This window comes from Petaurus breviceps, unplaced genomic scaffold (assembly GCF_028583685.1).
Source record: "Petaurus breviceps papuanus isolate PSGF00001 unplaced genomic scaffold, PetGlider_PUasm1.0 446, whole genome shotgun sequence".
NCBI lineage: Eukaryota > Metazoa > Chordata > Mammalia > Diprotodontia > Petauridae > Petaurus > Petaurus breviceps.
Window position 1 is genome coordinate 928596 of NW_027186338.1, and position 13244 is coordinate 941839.

The 13244-nt window shown below is 41.3% G+C and overlaps 1 long non-coding RNA gene and 1 pseudogene across 1 annotated transcript in view; one reads left to right on the top strand and one right to left on the bottom strand.

The window, feature by feature from the left end:
• Positions 1-4631: 4631 nt before the first annotated feature.
• The window catches only part of LOC138171481 (zinc finger protein 845-like), a 71987-nt pseudogene continuing 63374 nt past the window's right edge, over positions 4632-13244 (top strand).
• The window catches only part of LOC138171514 (uncharacterized), a 604-nt gene continuing 150 nt past the window's right edge, over positions 12791-13244 (bottom strand). Inside the window, exon 2 of the long non-coding RNA XR_011170904.1 lies at positions 12791-12964. This is a non-coding gene — a long non-coding RNA (uncharacterized lncRNA). The remainder of the gene's footprint in view (positions 12965-13244) is intronic.

Below are 13244 nucleotides of genomic sequence, written 5' to 3' on the forward strand. Positions count from 1 at the left end.
GCTAAGAACAAAGTGAGAGTTCAGTGCATTGTTGACTTTGGGACCCAGTAGTTGGGAGTGAAACGCCCGGCACAGCCAGCACCACGTAGAAGCTTTAGCTCCTGGCCTGCAGACTGTAGGGGGACCAAGTGACCAGTCTAAAGGGTCATTGCTCTTGCTTTAAAATGCTTGGATCTGAATTGAAGTCTAGGGTGGAAGTACTGGGGTTCATGTCAGCTTGCCAGAGAGTATAGAGGCTTCAGAGAGGGCATGCAACTAATACCTTCGGCAGCTGAGAAAACCCCAGCATTTGGTACGAAGCTCCCCTATCTGGTAGAAGAGTCCTACTGTGGCAAAAAGCCCTAAAATCAAGTAATTTAGTGGCAACATGACCAGGAAAAGGAAGCAAAGCAGACAGAAGAACCCAACATTATACTTCTATTTTGGGAACCAAAAGGAACAAAGCATGAAACAGGAGGAAGATAGTGAAGTCAGAACTCCTGCACCAAAAGATAAAAAAAAATTACGAGCTGGTTACAGGCCACAGAGGACCTTAAGAAGCAGATAAGAGAAGTGGAGGAAAAATTGGGAAGAGAAATGAGAACGATGCAAGAAAATTATGAAATGAGAGTCAACAGCCTGACTGAGGAAAATCACACCTTAAAAAAACAGACTTGAAATGATATACAGGTACTGGGGCACAAAGACCCACCATGCCCTACTGGAAACGTTGAAGGGGATATGGGAGAAGATATGGGAGAGAATGTATTGGAGGAGGGGATATATAATATATAAATATGTTTTATAATATATATATAATTTATTATATAAAATGGAGTCCTATGGGACTGCTATTTTGGGGCAGTGGGTAGGGGGAAAATGTCGAGAATATTTGTAACTCAAAATCTGGCAGAAATGAGTGATGTAAATCAGAAGTTAATAAAGCATTTGAAAATGAAAAAGAATGCTCTTGATTTTTTAAAGGGCCAAAAATGCTCTAATTCATTATTGATTAGAGAAATACACAAACACCTCTGAGGTACAACCTCACACCTATTAGACTGGCTAATATGATAAAAAAAAAATGATGAATGTTGGAGATGTGGGGAAAATTGGGAAACTAATGCATTTTTGGTGAAGTAGTGATCTGACCATTCTGAAGAGCAATTTGAAATTATGCCCAAACGGCTATGAAACTGCCCGTACTTTGATATAGAAATACCACTACTAGGTCTGTATCCCAAAGATATCATCTAAAAGGGAAAAGGACCCACATGTATAAAAATATTTATAGACGTTCTTTTTGTGGTGGCCAGAACTTGGAAATTGAGGGGATGTCTATAAATTGTGGAGTGGCTAAACAAGTTGTGGAATATGACTGTAATGGAATGCTATTGTGCTATGAGAACTGATGAACAGGTAGATTTCACACAAACTTGGAAAGATTACATGAACTGATGCCGAGTCAAGTGAGCAGCATCAGGAAAACATTATACACAATAAGAACAATGTTTTGCAATGATCAATTTTGACAGACTTAGCTCTTCTCAGGAATACAATGATCTAAGACAATTCCAAAAGACTCATGATGGAAAATTCTGTCCACATCCAGAGAATGAACTATGAAGTCTGAATGCTGGTGGAAATACAGTATTTTTACTACTTTTTTTAATTTCCTTTTTGTTCTGATTCTTTTTTTCACAAAATGACTAATGTGGAAACATGTTTAATATGATTGTACATGTATAACCTATATCAGATTGTCTATTGTCTTGGGGTGGAGGAAAGAAAAAATATTGAAACTCAAAATCTTTTCAAGCTGAATGTTGAAAACTATCCTCACATATAACTGAAAAAATAAAATACTATTAAGGGGAGAAAAAAAGAGGCTGTTAGGTCTTACAACCCAAGTATTCCCCTCACCTCCTGATTCCTGGTTCTTCAACCAGCAAAGTCTTGGCATTTCTCCTTTGGTTACCTCTTCCTTATGTGGTCTCTACCCTCTTCCTGCCACCCTGGTCCACACCCTCATCACCTCATGCCCAGATTATTGTAAAAGCTTTCTGACTGATCTCCCTGCCACAAGTCTATCCTTCCTCCCATCTGTCTCCCTCTCAGCTGCTCAACTGATTCTCCTCTATCTAATGTCTGGTCATGTCAGTTCCCTAGTCAATAAACCCCAGTGTTTTCCTAGTCCAGAATCCAATACAAAAGCCTGCCTCCTACCTTCCCATTCTTTCTGCATCAACACACCAAGAATCTATCTCCTGACTCCAGGCATTTTTGCATAATGCATAAACATATTTTTGCATAAACATAGTTATGCCCCCTTCCTGGAACTCTCTCCTTCCTCCTCCTCATTTCCTGGTTTCCCAGGCTTCTTTTAGGTCCCACCCAAAACTGCATTTCCATTCAGCAAGAATTTCCTCCCCATCTCCTTTAATCCTAGAACTGACCTGGGGGTTCTGCATATTGTCCTGCCTATATATATATATTGTTTCTACAGAGCTGGGTGCCTATTGTTTCCTGTCTCTGATGGAGCTCCTTGTGAGCAGAGGTTGTTTTTCCCTTTCTTTATGTCTCCATCACTCAGAACAGTGCCTGGCACACAAAAGGTGCTTCAAAATGCTTGGTGACTCCCCTGAATGACAGTGAATGAATGAGAACCTGGATGGAATGTTGGTGCGTGTTGTTCAGTCATTTCTGTCTTGTCTGACTCTCCATAACACCATTTGTTTTCTTCAGCTCACTTTACAGATGAGGAAACTGAAGCCAACTGGGTTAAGCGACTTGCCCAGTCACACAGCTAGTATGTATGTACAGTAGGGTGTATATGTGTATAAATGCTTTTGTGAGCGTGTGTATATGTGTGTACATTTATAAATAGACAGAGGGAACAGTATCAGTTGGATAGGAAGGGACGATATGTAAAAAATCAAATTAAGAGGTGAGAGAGGAATATATTGAGAGAATGAGAAAGGGAGAGGTAGAATAGTGTCAATTATCTCATATAAAAGAGACAAAAGAAAACTGTCACAATGGAGGGGAAGAGCAGGATGGTGAAAGGGAATGGGTCAAAGTTACTCCTGTTCAATTTGGCTTAAGGAAGGAAGAACAAAAATACTAAGTTGGATATCTTGCCCTGTAAGACAATAAGGGGAAAGGGGATAAGTCAGGGGATTATTGAGGACCACAGGCAAGTGGGACTTGGACCCTGATGGCTGAACAAGCCCTCTCAGGTGTTCAGGCCCGCTGATGGCCTGGATGGGTTCACCATCCCCCAGCAAACATACAAGTGCCAGGATTAGGTCCTCGAGATAAGCCTGGCATTTACACCCTCAGCCTGGGTCTAAGAAGTAGGGGAAGGCAATTAAGAAGCATCCCATAAAAGCCTGGATGGAGAATAATAAAGTAGGCTCTTCACTTTCACCATTAGTAGAGTCCTGTCTCTTTTTATACACTAGCAGCCTCTGAGTCAGTGATTCTTTCTCAGCCCTTTCTGGGGATGACAGGGTTCCCACTCTTTCTCAGCCTTGCTGCGGGACAGCAGGTCTCCCCAAAATTGGCTACCCACAGGGGATGATAGAAGAACAAAATGATCACTTTTTGCAGATAATGGCATGGTATACTTTAAGATGATGGTCAGAGAGCTAAAAGTTAATTGATATAATTATTAATTTTAGCAATAGCAATATATGAGCATTTCTATATCACACCAACTCCAGAACGAAGTCCTGTTATGAATCAAATTCATCACATTGTTGCTGTTACTCCTGCTCGCTTTGAGTTGAAATCCAGGCTTAGGGACTTGCTAGCTGTGTGACCCTGGGCAAGTCACTACACCCTGGTTTCCACATCTATGAAAGGGGGTCTATAGCAGCACCTGTTTCCCCAGTGTCGGTTGCAGGACCAGATGAGACAGTCAGTGTAAAGCACTTAACATGGCCTGAAACATGTGAAGCTCCTGGGAAATGCTGGCTCTGAGTTTTATTTAGTCCACCTACCAAACACTTGGCATTTTTCGAGGGCAGTGAAAGCTCTCACTCTCTCCTGTTTTCCCTTGGGTCCATCTCCTAGACAGAGGAAGCAGACACAAAGAGGGCACGACCTGGCTCAGCCTTCTCCCCTCCTCCTCCCCAAGGGCCCCACACAGGCCTGACCCTTCTCATGTCCTCGGCTTTTCCCCAACAAGACGGCCCAGGCCACAGCCCCTTGTTTCCAGGGTCCCCGCAGGTGGCTAGCGCCCCTCGTCTTCTCCGGCTGCCCCGGGTCCCCTGAGGTCCTGCTCCACCAGCCTGGAAGCCCTCGGGGCCTGAGAGGGAGTTCCAGGCCTCCAGGTCCCAGGGTCTGGTTTCCTTCCTCTGAGTCCATGCTTCCCTTCTTGACCACGTCCCTTCCGCCGGGAAGATGGCGGCGCACACGAAACGTTTCTTTAAGGTTGCGTCCCCTTCAGACTGACTGTTGGAATGGGCCACAAAGACAACGAACGAGACAAGCAGAGGAATGGAAGGGTCCGGCTCCCAGGTAGGCAGGGCTGGGACGGGCAGGGTAGGCAGGGAGGCGGGACAGCAGTCCCGACCACAGGGGAGGGGCCAAGACGTAGGCATGCGCAGAAGGTGCTCAGTCTCTGGACTACGATTCCCAGAAGGACTTGCGCACCTCGGTGGCATTTTCTAAGCGGAAAGAGGAGGGAGTATGTGACTAGTGTCCTCTTAGTACACTTCCGACTCGTTTCCTCCGTGCTTCTTCCTTACTTGATGGTGGCACTTTCCAGTCAGCACTCCTGAGTCCGTATAACGGGCTGAACTGGCACCGAGGGCGGGTCAGGGCCCAGGTAGGTGCGGGCTTTGGGGGTGCGGCCCGGTCGCGACCCCGGGGACTGGTTGCAGAGCTCACCTCCAAGGGGAGGGGCGTCCACCCATGGTGAAGGAAGCACCAGAGGGCTTCTAGGGTCTGGGGGCTTTCCGGGGGTGGGAGGGGCTGGAGGAGGAGCAGGCGGAGCAGCGTTTGGGGGCGGATTCTATCCTCTTTCAGTCCAGGCCGCATCCCGTGACCCGGGACCTGCCCCTCCAGGCCTCTGTCTTTCCCCTGTGCCTAGGGACCCAGGACTCCCGGTGTGGACCGGACTTCCCTGTGGTGTCATGTTCTCTTCCCGGCATCCTCCGGGGCACCCCCTCCTCCCGGAAGCTTTCCCTGCTGCTGTGGAGAGCCCTTTACCCACCCCCGACCCCCATTTCCACTGCTCTAAGGAGAGATTGGGCCTCCCCAGGAAAGAAATGAGTTTTCTTCTGCCCCCACCCCACCAAGGACTTCCCTGTCTCTGAGTGGAGCAGAACCCAGGGTGGCCCTCCTTCTCATGGCCCTCCTTTCCTCCCCAGCTCTGCCTTTTTTTCCGCTTCAGACCTTGAGGAGGAGGGAATGGCTCCTGTGCTGCCAGCCCGGCCCTGGGAGGTGAGTGCCCTGCGCTGCTTTTCCTGAAACACCCTACGTTTCTTTCTCCTGTGCCACAGTCCTGTTAATTAATTTTCAATTAATTTTTAATCTATGCTTCAAAGGCCATATATTGAATGATATTGTCAGTGTATTATGTTTGGTAAAGCATGCATTTATTACTTCTGCTTCACAGTATTTATGCGATTTTTATGCCTTAACACATGAATTTTTTTGAAAGTGCCATATATAGTGGAAAGAAAGGTATCTTCCTTTCGGTTCCCATTTTTTTTTTTTTGAGCAATATAGCATAGCTAATTTTACTAAAAATCTACTTATCTCCTTAACTTCTTTCTTATTGTATGCTTAGATTTTTCTAGTTCTGAGTAGGGAAAATTGAGGTCCATTACTGATATAGTTTTGGTATCCCTTTTTTGCTGTACCTCAATTAGCTTTTTTAATAAGTTTTATTTATTTATATATTTTTAGTTTTCAACATTTAATTTTATAACATTTTGATTTTTAAATTTTCACCCCCTCTTTCCCCTCCTTCTCTCCAAGATGGTGTATAATCTGACATATGCTAAATAGGTGCAGTCACATTAAACATATTTCCAGGTTAATTGTATTGTAAAGAAGAAGTATAACCAAAGGGGGAATAACCTTGAGAAAGAACAAAAACAGAGAGAGAAAATAGTATGCTTTTATCTGCATTCAGACTGCATAGTTCTATCTTTGGATATGAATAGCATTTTCCATCATGAATCTTTTGGAATAATTTAACTTTTGCTTTACAACTTTGCATGCTATGCCATTACCAAATGGCACAGCATGAGTATTTTGATATGAGATCAAGATATGAAATCGTCATATCTTGAGTATTTTTAGGACTTCATTGTCTATGGTACCTTTTTGGCAAGATGTAGTTTCCTTGACTATTGATATTATATTGAGATAACTCTTTTAATTAGATCTGTTTTTGTTTTTGCATTGTCTTAGATCATGTTTGCTGCCCTTTTTCTATTTCAGCTGAAGCATCATAACTTCTGCGCCAGCTCCTTCTTTTATATATGTAACAAAATTATCATGTAAATTTCTTTTTCTCCTACTCCCTACCCTATAGATGGCTACCATTAGATACAAGTGTATATGTATATGTGTGTGTGTGTGTGTGTGTGTGTGTAAAATCATTCTATTCATACTTCTATCTAGCAATTCTTTCTGGGAGAGGAATACTTAAGTGCTTGCTATATATCAGACTATACTGGGATGCAAATGAATAAATGAAATAATCCCTTGTGGTAAGTGAAAGATGAAATGACTGAGGAAACAGAAGTTCAGTCTTTTGGGCACGGCACTTGCACAACAAACTGGAACCAGGCCCCTTCCTCCACTTAGGGCTGTACCCTGTATATAGGGAGAGATGTACTTTTATACATTAAAAACAAAGAAGACCAATCAATTAAAAGCAAATTATACAATATTATATAATCTGATTTCCAAGTGGAAGAAAGATTTAAGACTTTCTGTGTTGGGAGGGGGAAGGCAACAGGTTCAATTCCTGAACTCAGAAAATGAGGTGTCCCAGTACCCCCAGGAACATGGAAACAATAACTAATTGTGCAGTATAGGGCCAGTTTTCAGATAAGACATATGGGTTGCCTGAGATGTACAATTGTGAGGAAACTTGATACACATCACTCTTTTTGGATCTGACTGGGATTCTAGTCAGCATAATCTAGGTCCTAAGTTCAAGGTCTCTAAAGAGCGGGTAGGGGTGGTCTCATTTCCCAGCTACACAGGGCTACGTTCAAACAGTGCAATAAGATTTTCTCTCAAGTCCCACAACTGAGTAAGTTTTTCTCACAAGACAAAGGTTGGACTAGACCCATAATTGAACAGAAAAATAACAGAATGATCTCCTGAATTGCATCACAAAATGGAGTCATTGTGTTTGACTCAATCACTTCAATTCCCTGTGCCACTTGCTGTCCTAATGCCCTCCATTTCCTCACCTTACTGTAAGCATTTTACATTTAGTCTTCATAACAGAGTTATAACTGGTTAAGTAGAAATGTTTGTGGTATTTCAGGATTTGGTGACATTCAAGGATGTGACTGTGGAATTCACCCAGGAGGAGTGGGTACTATTGAACCCATCTCAGAAAAAGTTGTACTGGGATGTGATGCTGGAGAACTATAGAAACTTCGTGTGTTTGGGTAAGAACAGCTACTCCCTTTGGAGTCTTAATATATACTGTGACAACTTTTTTTGTTTTTTAACATTTAGAATTAACATTTATTGACTAACATAATTCTGTATATAATAATGTTACCATATTTATCATTTCTGTTGATTGCAAATATTTTAATACCTTAAAATTATTGGCTTGTTTCTCATTTAATGAATAACCTAAAACCAGTAGCCACTTTCTCCACTTTTTTTTAAGTTAAATTTTATATTTTTGATTACATCTTTCATTTCCACAAGATTTTGGGTTACAAATTTTCTCCCTGTCTTTCCCTTATACAGCACCCCAAAACAGCTATCTCACTGTATACCCCCTCCCCCAATCTGTTCTCTCTTCTATCCTCCTTCATCCATCCTCCTACTTTCCAGGAGGGCAAGATGGATCTCCATCCCCCAGTGCCTGTATACCTTCTTTCCTAGTAGCATGTAAAAAAAATAATATATTTTAAAAAATATTTGATTTTAAAATTTTGAATTCCAGATGCTTTCGTTTCCTCCCTTATTACCCACCCTTTCTGGGAAGATAAGCATTTCAATATAGGTTGTATGTGTGGAGCTACACAAAGCATTTCCATAGTGGATATATTGTGAAAGACTGACTATATTTCCCTCCATCCTATCCTGCCCCCTACTTGTTCAGTTCTCCACTTTAACCCTGAGCCTTTTAAAAAGGGTGTGCTTCTAACTACCCTCCCCCAAACCTACCCTCACCTTCATCATTCCTTCTCTTATCCCTTTCCCCGCTACTGTCCTGTAGGTGGAGATACCCTATTTAGTGTCTATGTCATTTCCTCTCTAAGCCAAATTCAAACAAAGTAAGGTTTACCCATTACCTTTTGCCTTCCTGTTCCCCGCCATTGTAACAGTTTTCCTTGCCTCTTCTATATGAGATAATTTACCCCATTGTGTCTCTCCCCATCTCCTCTCATTATATTCTTCTCTCACCTCTCAGTTTTACCTTTTAGGTATCATCCCTTCCTGTTCAATCGATCCTGTGCCCTCTGTCTGTATACCTGTACACATATATACACACACCCACATATGTATTCATACGCCCATATACCCTCCTATATAGACATATATATCTATATATACATATATACATGCATTTATATTTCCTTCACCTATCCTCATACGGAGAAAAGTTTCATAAGTTACAAATATAGTTTTTCCATGTAGGAATGTAAATAGTTCAACTTTGATAAGTTCCTTATGATTTCTTTTCCCTTGTATCAGAATGTCACATTTTCTCTTTAACTATGTTTTTTTCATCAAGAATCCTTGAAAGTCCTCTATTTCATTGAATGACCATATCTTCCCCTGAAGCATTATACTCAGTTTTGCTGGGTTGGTGATTCTTGGTTGTAATCCCAGCTCCTTTGACTTCCACAATATCATATTCCAAGCCCATCAGTCCCTCAATGTAGAAGCTGCCGAATCCTGTGTTATCCTGATTCTGTTTCCACAATATTCAAATTGTTTATTCTTGGCTCCTTGAAATATTTCCTCCTTGATCTGTGATCTCCAGAACCTGGCTATAATGTTTGTAGGAGATTTAGTTTTGTGATCTTTTTTTTTTTCATCAATTGCTTTATTAACTTCTAGTTTCCATCATACATTTCTGCAAGATTTTGAGTTATAAATTTTCTCCCTACCCACCACCCTAAAATAGAGCGATCCCTCTGGATATCCCCTCCTCCAATCTACTCTCTCCCATATCTTCTCCCATTCCCCTTCCGACTTTCCAGTAGGGCATGGTCGATCTCTATGCCATAGTGCTTGTATATCTTATTTCCCAGTTACGTGTAAAATAATACTAATAATAGTGTGTGTGTGTGTATATATATATATATATATATATATATATATATTTTTTTTTTTTTAAACATTTGATTTTAAAGCTTTGAATTCCAGATTCATTCCCTTCCTCCCTTGCCACCCACCCTTACTGGGAAGATAAGCAATTCAATATAGGTTGTACATGTGTAGCTAATGCAAAACATTACCATAGTGGATGTATTTTAAAAGACTGACTAAACTTCCCTCCATCCTATCCCACTTCCCACTTGCTCTGTTCTCTACTTTGATCCTGTCCCTTTTCAAAAGTGGGTGCTTCCAGCTTCCCTCTCCCCCAGCCTGTCGTCCCTTCCGCCATCTCCCCTCTCATCCCCTTCCCCCCTGTCTCCTATAGGGCGAGATACCCTATTTAGTGTGTATGTCATTCCCTCCCTATGCCAAATCCAATGAGAATAAGGTTGACCAATTCCCTATTGCCTTCCTGTTCTTCCCTTCCATGGTGACCATTTTTCCTTGCCTTTTTTTTTTTTTTAAATAAAGCAATTGTGGTTAAGTAACTTGCCCAAGGTTACACAGCCATTTGTGTGTGTGTGTGGGTGTTAAGTATCTGAGGCTGGAACCAATCACAGGTCCTCCCGACTCCGGGGCCGGTGCTTTTACTCAGTCAGTCACCTAGCCGCCCCTCTCAGGCTTCTCTTGCTTCTTGTATCTGAATGTCAAATTTTCTATTCAACTCTGGTTTTTTCAAGAAGAATGCTTGAAAGTCCTCTATTCCCCTGAATGACCATATTTTCCCCTGAAACATGATACTCACTTTTGCTGGGTAGGTGATTCTTGGTATTAATCCCAGCTCCTTTGTCCTCTGTAATATCATATTCCAAGCCCTTCCATCCCTCAGTGTGGAAGCTGCCAGATTCTGTGTTATCCTGATTGTGTTTCCACAATATTCAAATTGTTTCTTCCTAGGTACTTGTAATATTTTCTTCTTCATCTGGGAATTCTAGAACCTGGCTATAATATTCCTAGTTTTCTTTTGGGCATCTTTTTAAGGAAGTTATCAATGAATTCTTTCAACCTCTGTATTGCCCTCTGGTACTAAAGCATCAGGGCAATTTTCCTTGAGAATTCCTTGAAGGATGATTTCTGGGTTCTTTTATTGATAATGGTTTTCAGATAATCCAATAATTTTTTAATTTTCTCTCCTAGATCTATTTTCCAGGTCAGTGGTTTTCCCAATGAGATATTTCACATTGCCTTCTATTTTTTCATTTGTTTGGATCTGTTTAATAGTATCTTGATTTCTCATAAAGTAATTAGCTTCCATTTGCTCCAATCTAATAGAGAAGAAATGATTCTCTTCAATGAGCTTTTGAGATTCTTTTTCCATCTGGCAAATTCGGCTTTTTAAGGCATTCTTCTCTTCATTGACTTTTTGGGTCTCTTTTGCCATGTGATTTAGTCTATTTTTTAAGGTGTTGTTTTCTTCAGTCAGGTTGTTGACTCTCATTTCATAATTTTCTTTCATCATTCTCATTTCTCTTCCCAATTTTTCCTCCACTTCTCTTATTTGGTTTTAAAATCCTTCTTAAGCTCCTCTGTGGCCTGTAACCAACTCCTACTTTTCTTGGAAGCAGGAGTTTGACTTTGCTTTCTTCCTCCTGTTCCATGCTTTGATCCTTTTTGTCCCCAAAATAGAAAACTAAAGTCAGACCGCTGCTTGCTTTGCTTCCTTTGCTTGCTCATCTTGCCACTCAATTACTTGACTTTTGAGCTTTTTGCCAAAATAGACCTCTGCTTTCAGAGAGGAGAGCTTTTTCCCAAACCTCTGGGTTTTTTGCATCTGCTCGAGCTATTAGTGGGGTGCCCTCTCTGAAACCTCCACAGGCTCTGGCACCTGGTCACACACCCTAGGATTTCACCCCAGACAGTGATCCAGATCCAAGCAGGATAAAGCAGAAGCAAATACCCCTCAGAATGGTTTCTTGGTCCCTCTAAGATCTGCAGACCAGGTGCTCTGAAGCAGCCACATAGCAGCAGTAGCTTAATAAGTACCTACATCAACATAATTGCAAAAAATCATCATTTTGGGGCAGCCAGGTGGCGCAGTGAGTATGAGCGCCGGCCCCGGCGTCAGGAGACCTGGGTTCGGTTCTGGCCTTGGATACTTAACACCCACACAAAACATAACTGGCCATGTAACCTTAAGCAGGTTACTTAACCTCAATTGCATAGGGACAGCCAGGTGGCGCAGCGAGTAAGAGTGCGGGCCCTGGTGTCGGGAGACCTGGGTTTGGTTCCGGCCTCAGATACTTGGCAGCCACACAAAAGTAACTGGCCGTGTAACCTTGAGCAAATTACTTAACCCCAATTGCTTTAAAAAAATTTTTTATCATTTTAAAGTATTTTTGCAAACCTGAAGGCTTGTATTGCTACCTCCAAATTGTTTTCATTTTTTCTACTTTGATTAGCTAAGTTTGAGTAATGTTTCAGGTAATTCTTAATAATTGCTCTTGTCAAAAACACCTGATGTCTTACTCTTACAAATATCAAATAATTTTTTACAGAGTAGGTATTATGGTGGCTATTTAGAGGAATTTTATAGCAGCTATCATCACATTTGCCCCATCGTACTTCTTTATTCCATTTATTTCATGTATCTGTTTCTCTTCCTTACTCTAAACACAATTCTCTTCTTTGTTGTTGTTGTCCAGTCTTTTCCCTTCCTGTTTTCACCATAGAGGGTAAGGATACATTTGCAAGTTCTCAGTCATCTTGTTTTTTTTGTTTTTTTTTCTGAATAGTCTTATGATATTCAAATATCAATGTAGAATAAGGGTTCATTCATACCTTCTCGTAATTTCATCCTATGTCAATTCAACTAAATATGTTACCTTTAATTTATGATACTTTCACATAAGACAAATTCATCCTTAGTAAAAGTCTAGTAAGAGTAGCCTTCTCAAGTGAGAAGGTAAGAGAATAGCTCTCAAACCTTTGGACTAAGAGCTTTGGGAAAGAGTGAAAAAGGCAGGCTTGCTCAGCTCTTTATTCTTCCTTTCAGAGACCAGAGAATTTGCTGGAGATAAAAATCTTGATTGTAATGGATATGGGAAGGCCTTCAAGAGCAAGAAGCATCTTTCTGTCTTTCAGAGAATTCATGCTGGAGAGAAACCTTATGAATGTAGTGAATATGGAAAGGCTTTCAGCATTAAGAGGCAGCTTACAATACCTCAGACCATTCAAGATGGAGAGAAACCTTATAAATGTAATGAATGTGGAAAGGCTGTCTGTAGTAAGTATTATCTTATAGTGCATCAGAGAATTCATACTGGAGAGAAACCTTACAAATGTAATGAATGTGGCAAGGCCTTTAGCAGTAAGCACAAACTTGCAGCACATAAGAAAATTCATACTGGAAAGAACCCTTATGAATGTAGTGAATGTGGGAAGGCCTTCAGTAGTAAGCATAATTTTATAGTGCATCAGAGAATTCATACTGGAGAGAAACCTTACCAATGTAATGAATGTGGCAAGGACTTTAGGACTAAGAATTCTCTTATAATGCATCAGAGAACTCATACTGGAGAGAAACCTTATGAATGTAGTGAATGTCAGAAGGCCTTCAAGAGTAAGAAAGAACTTACTGTGCACCAGAGAATTCATACTGGAGAGAAACCTTATGAATGTAGTGAATGTCAGAAGGCATTCAAAAGTAAGAAGAACCTTACTGTGCACCAGAGGATTCATACTGGAGAGAAACCTTATGAATGTAGTGAATGTCAAAAGGC